The sequence below is a fragment of the Adiantum capillus-veneris genome, chromosome 1 (genome assembly GCF_014529385.1).
Source record: "Adiantum capillus-veneris isolate H3 chromosome 1, ASM1452938v2, whole genome shotgun sequence".
Classification (NCBI taxonomy): domain Eukaryota; kingdom Viridiplantae; phylum Streptophyta; class Polypodiopsida; order Polypodiales; family Pteridaceae; genus Adiantum; species Adiantum capillus-veneris.
In genome coordinates this window covers 168,897,129-168,909,858 of record NC_140931.1, presented here as the reverse complement: position 1 = coordinate 168,909,858, position 12,730 = coordinate 168,897,129, and positions in this window count along the sequence as shown.

The following is a 12,730-nucleotide window of genomic DNA, read 5'->3' as shown; positions in this document are numbered from 1 at the left end:
TCTTGGCTCTCCTCCTCCGTTGGATCTCGCAACAGTATACCCATCACCTCTAGGGAGCTTGCCTCATCCTCGGATGTCTTCTCATTAGATGAGGAGTAATCACTCGTACTCCACTCATCCGCAGAGGACTCTAGCTCTAGATTCAGTTGCCTACCTAACTTCATGTCATGCACAATCTTTTTCTGCTTCCCACCATACTTGCTTTTGAGCCACAACTCCAATCCTCCAGTTTCCCAGTCTTGTCTAGCCTTCATTGCCATGAGCCAAAGCCTCCCCAAAATTAATGGGTAGGCCTCCCCCTTGGTAGAGATCACATATGCATCTATTGACACACTCACCCCAAAAACCGACACCCTCACTCCATTTACCTTGCTTACGCATGCAACATGAACATTGTTTGCCATCTTTGCCTGCAACGAAGTGTGCTCATTCACTTCTAACCCAAGTCTGTGCATAACCCAAGTCTATGCATAAGCTTAGTCTGTGCATAAGCTTTTCTGTCATTACATAGATTTCTGCTCATCCATCCACAAAAAGCATTAGAGATCCGCTGGTTCTTGATCTCAACATCTACTACTACTGGTACAATATCCTTGATTTCCAGAGCATTGATGGTCCCAATGGACTTTCCTTTGGCTCTCCTAGTGCTCACCATCTTGGACCAAGCCCTCCTCATCTTAGGTGAGAGATGAAGGAGTTGCTTCCAAGTGATCTTTGTCCCTTGCTTTCTAACATCTGCCACAAGGTGATATGGTAAAGATCCCATTCCAAGTGGAAAATCCTCCAAGCCAATGTGTCTCTTGGACCCCCACTGAGGAGGGGAGAGTACTGTTTTGCTGCTTTGATTGTCAGGTTGGAGTCCACTTGGGAATCCACTCAAGGCCTTGTGTAATCTTGGTTTGGAGATGATTTTGCAGGATTTTCATCACTTGAAGAGGTTCTTGGAAGCTTGTGATAATGTATTTGATACTTGTGGGCAGAAAGATGACTATAAGCAGGGTTTGCTCTTCTTGTTGGCTTGCCAATAAGGGCACTTTGAGTTCTTGAAGATACTTCAAAAGTTTCTTATGGATGATGCTATGTATGACATATGTGGTAGTTGGGAAAAGACAAAGTATGCTCTTTTGGAGTTTAGCAAATGCCTTGCAAGTGGAGAAACAGGTTATGTTAAGGAATATGCATCTCTATGGGATAAGGAAGACATTGGCTTCGATAGCACATGCAAAAGGGATGAGGTCATGCAAATTGTGAATGTGAACTTCCAATATGAAGAAGCTCATTTGGGTAAGCCTATGGCAGTGTATGCATCGTGGAAGCTTGAGGTAGGTCTTTGTGACCAAGAAGTCAAGTGTGATAATGAAGCATCGTGTGATTGTGTGGATGATGAAATTGTAGATGCGATGGATACTTGTCATGTGGATTTGGATGCTACATATGCTATCATGGATACTTCTTATAGTGATGAAAGCAATGATTTTGATGACTTGAATGCTGATTTGGAGTCCTTTTCTATAAATGATGTTAAGGTGAATGAAGACTATGTCTCTACATATGGGTTATTTGATGAGCTCCCCATGGTTATCAATACTGATGAAAGTACTCATGCTACACATGATTCTTTGGTGTATCATGCCTCTTTTGATAATGCAAAAATTGAGATCTTTGATGATTATCAATATCCCATTGGTATGCATGAGATGGTGTCACATGAAGATTATGTGTCTACGTTTGGCTTGTTTGATGAGATTGAGGACATTTCTAATGATGCCAAGCATAGAGATGAAGAGCATGTATCCCTTGTGAATTCTGATATGCAAACAAATAAGGAAGATTCTATGAGAGATGATGTTATTGTGGATGGTGAGAGACAAGGCTTTGATGATAGTTTGTCTCTAGTTATGCCAAGAAAGGATAATATGTATTGTGTCATGAGTGAGAGATGCTTTGATGTTATTTGAAGAGGATATTGAGTACCTTTAAGAAATATTGTGATGCATGCTTACCATGTGTTTATGATTGTCAAGCCAATAGCTTGTGGAAGATGAACTGCTTTGATTGGCATCGTTATGAACATGGTAGCCAACTCATTGTATGTTCTCTCTTTTATGCTGAGGTATATGATAGATATGTTGGGAGGTACCATGCTGATATCACTGATTTGGAGAATGTTCTTTTTTCAAATGATGGCATGCAATGTTATGTGTTTGATAAAGGTAAGTGGGATATACTTGATTTCACAAGTGCATGGGCTTTTGCTTCAAGCGAGGTAGCTCTTGGTATATCATGTGTATGGTTGTTACATGAAGAATGGAGGTGAGGTGGTGAGAGTAGACACCCTTTTTGGTGTTTATCATGAGAATGGGTGCCTTCTTGGGATGCAAGCTATATAAAGTGACTACTTGATGATAGAATGTGTATATGAAACACTTGAAAGTGTTCCATGCTTGTTGGGGGGGCAATATGTGACGTGTTTTGGCGAAATGGTGCGGATCACCCCAAAGTCTTTGAGATATGTTTTTTAATGCTTTTGGGGGCCTTATATGTAAATAAATTATGCTTGTACAAAGTGTACAAAGGCGGTGTGTGCCAGCTGTCTCTATGCATGTGCGGGGTACATAGTTTTGTTGTTTTTGTACATAGAGGTGTCGAGACTTCCAAGTGTGAGTTAGTGCTTTAAAAATATGAATAAAAACTGAACTTTTGTCAGCTTGGGGTCATGAGTGAAGAGGGATATTCAGCTGTGAAGAAGAAACTGTGTTGCTGCAACCTGCGGTGAAGGGTGGGGGCTTTGGTGTAGAGGTGCCCCTCTTGCCTTGCGAGAGCCTGGTGTGGTGAGTTGAGAGTGTGTCTCTCCTCAATGGGCTGATGAAAGTGGGTGCTTAGCTCTGCATATTGACCTCTCTTCATCTTGGTTTGAGGTATGGCAGCCATGTTGTTTGTGGTTCCCTTTGGTGCAGCTAGTCGAGGGTAGGACTATGCGCTGCAATTCCTTGCTTGTACATAAGCAAAAGGGCAAGGTTTTCCCCAAGTTTTCCATCACTTTTTCTGAGTTTTTTTGCTGAAATTTGTGGGCTTTCAAAGTGAGCTTGATTTGGATGGGTTTTGGTCAAGCTATGTGTATATATAAGAGCGCCTATGGAGTCTCTACTAGCACATGGAAGGGCGTTTGAAAAGAAGTGAAGCTCTTGGTTTTATGAGGAAAAGTTCAGAGATTTCCATTGTTTTTCTTTACTTTTTTACTTTGGTTTTCTTGGTTCCTTTACTTCCTTTGGTGCATCCAAGTATAGTGGGAGTTGTAGCGGTGTAGAGAGAAGCTAGTCGAAGCTAGTCGGGGCTGAGTGCGAATGAGGCTATCCAAATTCATGAGAGAAGATCAGCCCATATTATCTTGAGAGAGCTATAATCTTCATCCTCTTTTCTTGGTGTTGGTTTGAGGTGTTGTAGAGGCCAGCCCCCCAATCCTTCACAACGTGGAGGAGTTACTTGTTGTCGAGGTAGGCACCGTGGATTTCTATTCCCTTGGTGAGGAAAGGGGCAATAACAAATATCATGCCCTACCTACCCACAATTCTAGCATACATACTCCCTAGCTTGCCATTGATCGCCTTCGTGATTAGCTCCATTGGGCTAGTGGTGGGGGTCTCACACCTTGAACCAAGTTTAAGGAGAGGCTTTCCAACTGATTTGTAATCTGTAACAATAGCTCTTGCTGTGCAATTCTGGGGTTAGCTAGGGCCACCCCTGCCACTGGCCCTGGCTGTTGTGCCATTGGTGGAGGCTCGATTCCTCCTCGCAGCTGAGCTTGGAACTTTAGCTTGTGATCCTTCTCTTTTGCATGAAGAACGGCTTGATCATATGAAGTTGGGAACTTTCCTTTTACTTTTTCGCGCAGGATCGGATAAAGTCCTTCTAAGAAGGAGTCCTTCAGACAAACAGGTGCCCTTTCTCCCTCACCTACGGAGGATGATCACTTCTCCCAAAGGTTGAGAAACTGATCTTTGTATGCCTTATAACTATTCGTCAAAGAGAGACAGAGCTCTTGAAGTTGTCTCCAAATTTTTTCTGGGGACTCTTGATGTTGATAGTTGCTGAGAAAAGTCATCTTTAGTCTCTCCCAATTCTCTCTTACTCGAGAGGGAGCATCTGGTACCAAGCCTTGGCCCCCTCCCACAAAACTAGTGGGAAGTCTGTGACCTTAGTAGCTTCCTCATCTCGTCCAAATACCAAGAAGGCCATTTCTAGATTGTCTAGAAAATCGGGGGTGACTTTGCCTGGCTTCCCATAGAAGTTTGGGAAAGCCATCTACTCAAGATCTCATAATTGAAATACCCCCCCTTTTTTTAAATAGATATATATATATATATATATAATGATTTGAAAATCACAAAGTTTTGTACAAAGGGTTGGAACTGAGTTTAGCGAACAGGGAGCTAGAACAAAATGAAAATAAATACATCGAATGAGTGATGATAATCCAGTAGAGGCAGTATGATAGGATGTGGGGATCTAAGAATTTCATCTAATACTTGGGGTCCAAACAAGCGGACTATTCTCTAATGGCAGAAAAGTTTCCTATCGACATATATGTTCACATGCATATGGTGTAGGAAGCTAAAAGGAAAAAATTGTGGCCCATTATCCATGGTTACACATGGTAAAACTTTACTTACTATAGTTGCACCTTCTTGGCATTGACAAGGTTGTATATCCACAATAGACCACTACCCTTGATGACTTCCACCTTATCAAACTCTTTAGCTACCATCACATAGGGAGTGATGATGACATGCTATACAACCTCGAGTTTTTTTGCTAATAGCAACTGCAGGTAGTTGCCGTAATCAAGCTGTTGCATGATAGTGCACTCCATATAGGTGTAAATATCCCCCAATCCACTCCGTTGCATATGTGGTGGACAACTTCTTTAAGATGAGTTGCAAGGGAAGAGCAGGGAGGCTCTCAACCCGTTCTCCAAAACACCGATGATAGTAGCCAAACCACTGTTCCTTTGGACATGGAAATGCCCTTGTTGTCCTTGCTTCGGGGTTGACAAAGTGTATTGGTTGCACTCACATGCATGCCGCAAAACGGTATGCGACTTTACGTCGCTTTACCTTAGAAGAAAACCTCCATGTTAGCGTGGGTGTAATCTTGGCTACTGCGTTTGAAATGACCTCTGAGCTTGAAGCACCAGCACTGCCAAGTGCCTCCTTCCCTCCATGTACCATGTACTTTCAAGCTTGTCTAGACCCTTCCTTTCCTTTCACTCGTGCAACACCCTTGGGCCACTTAGGGGTGGTTATCGCCCTCTTCTTCTTTCAGGATTCTTCAGGAAAAAGAGGCTTGACTACTCTCTTTCCTCCCTTGATGTGGATGCATTTGTATCTATGGATGTCAACATAGAAAACCTCTACCTCAAGTGTGTTTGTCGAGGTTTCCTCACGCATTTGCAAGAAAACTGAAGGCTTAGCAAGCCATCCTCCCTGGGGGCACCATTCTTATGAGGCAGGCAAATTGACCCGATGGCCTCTACAACAAGACGATGCCTAGGAACCTAATCAATGGGGGAAGATAGAAACTTAGAGGCACCACCTAGAAGATGTGTGGCTAGGATGCACTATAGGGACCCAGAGAGTTACACACACACACACACATACAAGAGCTAGGATGCTCGTGCTCATCCAAAGAAGTCAGTCAAATAGTACACATCGTCCACATAACAACGACAATAAAGAGTACAAGCACAAGGAAAGTGTGAGATAAGGAGGAGGAGAGAGAAAGAGATCTTCAAACATTACACCAAATATCACACTAAAACTCCTTTTAAGTCAAAAACATCAAATACGAGGGTATAGTTACAAATAGAGTGAATGGTGTTTTACAAAAAAGAGAGCTCTTGTCACTGCCCATCCATTCATGTTGGCGTGCCCACAAGGATGCTTATTGTTGACGGTTTTGAATTACTTGGCCACATGGTGTACGACGCCATTTAGAATCCAAGAATTGGAATATTCCACACCGCTTTGCCAATGGTGCTAACAAAGTGCGTGGCGTATCATGCAGCTAAGACTATTGGTATGATTGTGAGATACTATAATGGGAAGTATGGTGGTGTGTGTTAACTAATGGTTTGTACAAAGCCTTTATGCTACGGTAGAGAGAGAGAGAGAGAGAGAGAGAGAGAGAGAGAGAGAGAGAGAGATTGCATTATCGTCATATATGACCCATGGGACCGAAGACGAAAAAACATTACAACGTAGCCTTGTGAGTGAGGGCATTGGATACATATCAGTTAAGGACTGACGGTCGTGAGCAGGGTAGAAGATAAGAAAAGAAAGGAAACAAGACCTAAACTGAAGTAGGGTTGGGTAAGGGGAGACCCCCTTTGGGAGTTCAGAACTCTTGAATGATGGCCTTCCCCCCTCTGTAGACTGCCCATTTGCCTTGTTTTCGGGCATCATCGACCTTCTTGAGTTCGCACTTTTTAACCTTGAGTTGTTGATTCATGGTCAGCTCCTTAGCAATCCAAACCTTTGTTCCTTTGAGGAGGTAAGATTGGCGCAATAGCCTCACTCGCTCCTCTTTGTCCTTAAAAGTGAGAAGGCAGTGCTCCGGTGATACTTTCCTGTGTGTGTCGTTAATCCAGGAAATGTCTTCTGGCGGCTTGATGCTGATGGGTTGAATAATATCGTTGAGCTTGATGATTGCCTCTTCGAGGGTGTCCTCGGTAGTGCACCATGGTGAGGGAAGGGCACCAATCTGGATCTTAGGGGCATTCTCTTTCTGGAGTTTCTCCTCGTGAAGCTCCGTTGTCACACAAGTTTGTACTTTTGCGAAGGCCACATACTAAGCGTGATTGACTTTCGCCTCAACTTCTCTTACTTTGTCTGTGGCAAGATTGACCATGGAGTCAAAGCGTGCCTCAAGCTTACTAAGGTGAGCCTTCAGATCCGGATTCTCTTCCATCAACTGGTCAAGGGCTCTTTGAAGTTGTCCAATCCGATCGTTCTTGCTCGGTGCTGCAACAACGACTGCAAAACTGGGTCGGCTCCTCATCGTGATCTTTGGTGTATTCATGGTAAACAGTCGAACTATGATGGCTGTTACCAAATACATGTGGTAGTGATGTGTGTGAACACACTAAGACTGCCGGGGCATTTTTTCCCTCTTTAGGATGTTTTTTCCCTCGAGCATTGTATATACGTCCATCACTCTAGGGCTATCAACTTTCCATTGCATACTAAGTAATACACTCTATTGTGTGCCTTGAGCTTCCTTTGTCTTCTCCAAGGTGTCTATATTTCTCTGCAACCCTAATTCAAACAATTGGTATCAGAGCAGGTTGCGTCCTCCCGAGCTTAGTCGCTAGCTTCTCCAGTACACGCCTGCTCACTTTCTTCGATTTCAGTAAGCTTTGGCGAGATTTTGCAGGTCGACGAATATTTGGGATAGCTCGTAGAGCTTAGTCTGCTCAAATTTTTGATTTGGGCTCATTTCGGCCTCCGTTTCCACTACAGGAAGTGCTCCACAGGCTCTTTTGTCATTTTGTGCAGAGTTTCTGTCAATGCCGTTTTCTGCAAAACAGGTGCCTTACAGTCTTCTACGGTTTGTGCTATATAGCACATGTTGCTCCCGCTTCGTTTCTCCTATTTTCGGGTAGTTTTCACATCAGGTGCAGCATTTACCATGGCTGACAACAACACAGATGTGTTCAAGATGTTAACTGCTGAGAACAGGTTGGATGGGGACAACTACCCTATGTGGGCTTATATGATGCAACACAATCTTGTGTCAAAGGGCGTCTGGAATATTGTGCAGGGCATTGATGTACGTCCTGGTTTTGAGGATGTAGGCGATGTTGAGGATGTTGCAGGTCTTGCTGCTGTTAGAGTTGTTTTGCCTACGGTAGAACAAGCTTGTTGGGATGTAAAGGATGCGCAGGATCATGCATTGATTGCGTTGTCTGTGAAGTGCACCATTGTTCCTCACATCCATTCAACAAAATCTGCAAAACAGGCTTGGGATATTTTGGCTGGTCTTTATGCAAGTTGGAATGAGGCTAAAATTGCTTTGCTGCGTAAAGAGCTGGAGTCGAAGATTATGCATGAGGAAGATGATATGGACACTTTCCTTGCTAGTGTCAAGGATATCAATGAGCAAATTATTTCTGCAGGAGAAGTCATTTCAGACAGTTCCCTTGTGCAGACTGTTCTTGATGCCTTACCAAATTCTTACTAGACTTTTGCTAGTACTTGGAGACTGATGACCCAAGGAAATCAAAAAGTTGTCAAGTTTGATGCATTATGCACATTGTTGTTACAAGAGTCACTCTCCAAAAAAAACAAGACTAGATAGCGTGCAGTGGAACAGGTTTTTATTGCTTCTCAAAGAAAGGGTGGTAACAGCAATGCAGCCACTTCTTATGGTTCTGTTGCGAGTGGCAAAACTTATGTTCCTAATGCTTCTGCTGGCATCACTTCATCGGAAAATTCTGGTGACAAGGGCAAAAAGAAGATGCGTTTCCATTATTGTAAAGCTAATGATCACTTGATCAAGTCGTGTTCTAAGTTGAAGGCCAAAGAGGCTAAGAAGAAAGAGGGTGGTTCCACTACAAATGCAGCCATTGTTAAGTCTTCTGTGAAAGGAGACTGTAATGCTGATATTGATGCAGAATGGGCTTTTAGTGCAGTGTGAACTTGCAATCCCGTTGTCCATGATGCATGCTTGACAGTTGCTACAGATTCACATGTGTAGTATTTTGACAGTGGTGCTACAAAGCACATTACCTCACATCGTGAATTGTTTATCTCTCTTAAGTCTATCCCTCATGGAAATTCAGTCACTTGTGCCAACAATGCCTCTTATCCGGTTCAAGGAGTTGGAAAGATCGTGCTTACTGCTGCAAATGGCAGTTCCTTCATACTTGTTGATGCACTTTATGTACCTGGATCAAGAAGAATCTCTTGTTTGTATCTGCACTTGCTAGACTTCGACTTGTAGTCAAATTTGTGGATGGAAGATGTACAATTCATGATCTCAGTTTTGGTGATGAAATTGTTGCATCTGGCCTTTTGTGCCGTGGGCTGTATAAGCTCACTTTGTATGACAAGTGTGGAAATTTTTTTGCAATTTTTGTTGCAGATTCAAGGGCTATTTCAGATGCAAAACTTTGGCATGCACGTTTTGGTCATCTGAATTTTGCCAGTTTGCTGCGTTTGTAGAAATCTGATATGTTTGCTTCTTTGCCGCCTCTTGAAGCACCTGTCAAACATATTTGTGAAGGCTGTATTTTGGGTAAGATGCAGCTTTCTGAGTTTCCAAAGGATGGTTCAGTTTGGGCCACATGTAGGTTGCAGCTTGTGCATAGTGATGTTTGTGGGCCCATGCAAACTCCGTCCTTGGGAAATTACCTTTACTTCGTGACTTTCATTGATGATTACTCCAGGCATGCATGGGTATTTCCGCTTAAAGCAAAGTCACAACTTTTTATGTGCTTCAAATAATTGTTGGCTATGGCTGAAAATGTCTCAAAATGTACTATGGGCACCCTCCGTTCCGATCAAGGGGGGAGTGTATGTCTCATGAATTAAATGCATTTCTAGCTAGTCGTGGGATAAAACACCAATGTACAATGCCTTATACACCTGAGCAAAATGGTGTTGCTGAGAGGAAAAACAGGTCACTGACAAAAATGGCACGATGTATGGTCAAAAGTCAAGCTTTGCCGCATTCTTTTTGGCTTGAGTCCATCATGTGTGGCACTTATGTACTTAACAGGTGTCCTACAAAAGCTTTGCAGTCTATTACTCCATATGCAGCATGGCATGATAGAAAGCCTTCTATTGAGCACATGCGTGTTTTTGGTTGTTTAGCATATGCTTTGGTGCCACAAGTGCAGCGCAGAAAAATGGATGATAAGGCTATCAAATGTATTTTTGTTGGTTATAGTACTGAAAGCAAAGGCTACAGGTTATATCATCTACAAACAAAGCGTATTCTGGTTTCACGGGATGTAGTGTTTGTGGAAGATTCTGTTCAGCACTTGTTGTCATGTACTAGAGACAGTAATGTAAGCTCACAGGACATTTATGACACTTTGGTGCCTCTTTTCAGTGGTAAAATACGAATGTAAGTTCCAATGAGGAAAATGTACAACCTATGGGGGTTTCTAAAAATGTTACAGATTAGCCTATTGTACTTATGTAGATGTACATGATATACTTGGTGAGGAAAGGGCTGAAAACGAGCAGGCTAGAGGTATGCCAAAATGGTGGGTGCACACTTTGCGTGATAGTAAATTGGATGCACCTTTGTCTAGTCGTACTCGTTCGGGCTCTCGCCATGCATCTTATGCATCAGATTGTTATGCTTTGGCTGTGTGTAGCTTACATGATGTTGAGGAGCCTCTGTCTTTTGATGAAGCACAAAATTCAAAAAATTGGATGGCTGCCATGCAATCAGAATATGATGCACTTATAGAAAATGACACATGGACTTTATGTGATTTGCCTCCTGGCAAAAATGCCATTGGTACGAAATGGGTTTACAAGTTGAAACGAAAGCCGGATGGTGAGATCGATCGCCATAAGGCTCGACTTGTTGCAAAGGGTTATGCACATAAAAAAGGCATCAATTATGAAGAGACTTTTGCTCCCACTTGGCGTATGACCACTGTGCGTTTTCTATGTGCATTGGCAGCTCATTTTGGTTGGGATGTACATCAATCAGACATTGTTACTGCTTTCTTGAATGGTGACATATTTGAGGAAGTTTATGTAACGCAACCTCGCGGTTTTGTCATAAAAGGACAAGAGAACAAAGTGTGCAGATGTAAGAAGGCTTTGTATGGGTTAAAGCAATCTCCTCGTGCTTGGTATGGGAAAGCTGACACTCATTTAGTTAAACGAGGCTTTCGTAACAGTCCAACAGAAAGCACATTGTATGTAAAGCGTGAGGGTGATGTACTTCTCATTGTGGTTCTTTATGTCGATGATTTGCTGATCACTGGACCAAATGAGAAACATATTTCTGAATTTAAGGCTGATTTGAATGCTACTTTCAAGATGAAAGATTTGGGGCTGTTGCATCATTACTTGGGTATAGAATTTAAGCAGTGTAATGGTGGTATTGCCTTGTGTCAGAAAAGTTACATAGAGACATTGCTATGTAAGTTTGGACTTGAGGATTACAAACCTATTGCCACTCCCATGCAAACAGGTTTGAAGTTGAGTCTACATGATGCTAGCAATCTTGCTGATGTCACTGTTTACCAAATTGCTATTGGCTGCCTCATTTATGTATGCAACACGAGGCCATATATTCAGTTTGAAGTCTCACAGGTCAGCAGATTTATGCATAGCCCAGGGTCTAAGCATTGGCGGGTTGTCAAGAGGATTTTCCGCTACCTTAGTGGCACTTTACATCTTGGCTTGTTTTATCCCAAGGGGGGATCATTGCCGCCAGTCTTACATACTTTTTTGGACTCAGATTGGGCTGGTTGTTTTGACATGCGAGTATCCACAACTGGTTTTTGTTTCATGCTTGGGAGTTCATGTATATCATGGTTGAGCAAGAAGCAACCTACTGTGGCCACTTTGAGTTGTGAAGCTGAGTACAGGGCAGTCTTCAGAGCTACGATTGAGTGTGTATGGCTCAGATGCCTTATGGCTGATTTGGGCATTGGACAGGACGCTGCCAACACTATCTACACTGACAGTCAGAGCGCATTGGTAGTTGCGAGGAACCCAATTTTTCATGCTCGCACAAAGCACATTGAGGTGCATTACCATTATGTGAGGGAGAGGCTCTCAGCTGGAGAGATCAGCTTGGCTTATGTGCCAACATAGGACAACCTTGCAGATCTTTTCACAAAGGCATTGTCTCGTGAGAAGCTTGAAGCTTTCCGCAAAGCTTTGGTCTTACTCCCCTTTATGGACTGATCATGTCCTCAGGGCATGGCACTTCCCTTTACTCATGTGCCAGCTCTCGTTCACCGCATCACTCCAGGGGGGATTTTTTACCATATACATGTGGTAGTGATGTGTGTGAACACACTAGGACCGCCCGGGCATTTTTCCCCTCTTTAGGAGGTTTTTTTCCCCCGAGCTTTGTATATATGCCCATCACTCTAGGGCTATCTATCTTTCCATTGCACACTAAGTAATACACTCTCTATTGTGTGCCTTGAGCTTCCTTCATTTTCTCCAAGCTGTGTGCATTTCTCTGCAACCCTAATTCCAACAATGGCTGCTGCTCAATTTGTCACAAAGTGTACAGAGATTTGTTGGGAGCTTTAATCTGGATATGGGTTTGATTTGAAACCCTTAGCTTTTAGGGGGGATCTTTATGTTCTGAGTGGCGAGAGAAAGAGATAGAGAGGGCGAGAGATAATCTCCTATCTCAACTCGGGCACCACCACCTACCGCAACAAGTACAACAGCTCCAACTGCCCCTCGTCGTCGCCAGCAGAGGGAGGCTTGCCTTCACCATCTTGAGTCTTCCGTACTGTTTTTCATGTCGTTTGATGTAGAGGCTTCGTGGGAAATTTGATGGAAGCTCGTTGAAGGTAAAGTCGTCTGGCAAGGTTGATATACTTCAATGTTTACCTTTGCTTTACCTTTTTCCGCAATGGTTGGCGATTTCTTCTCAACATGGATTTGAGAAGCTTCATGGAGTCTCACCGTTGTTGTTGTTGAAGTTTTTGATTGTTGTCAAAAGAAGATGTTCCTTC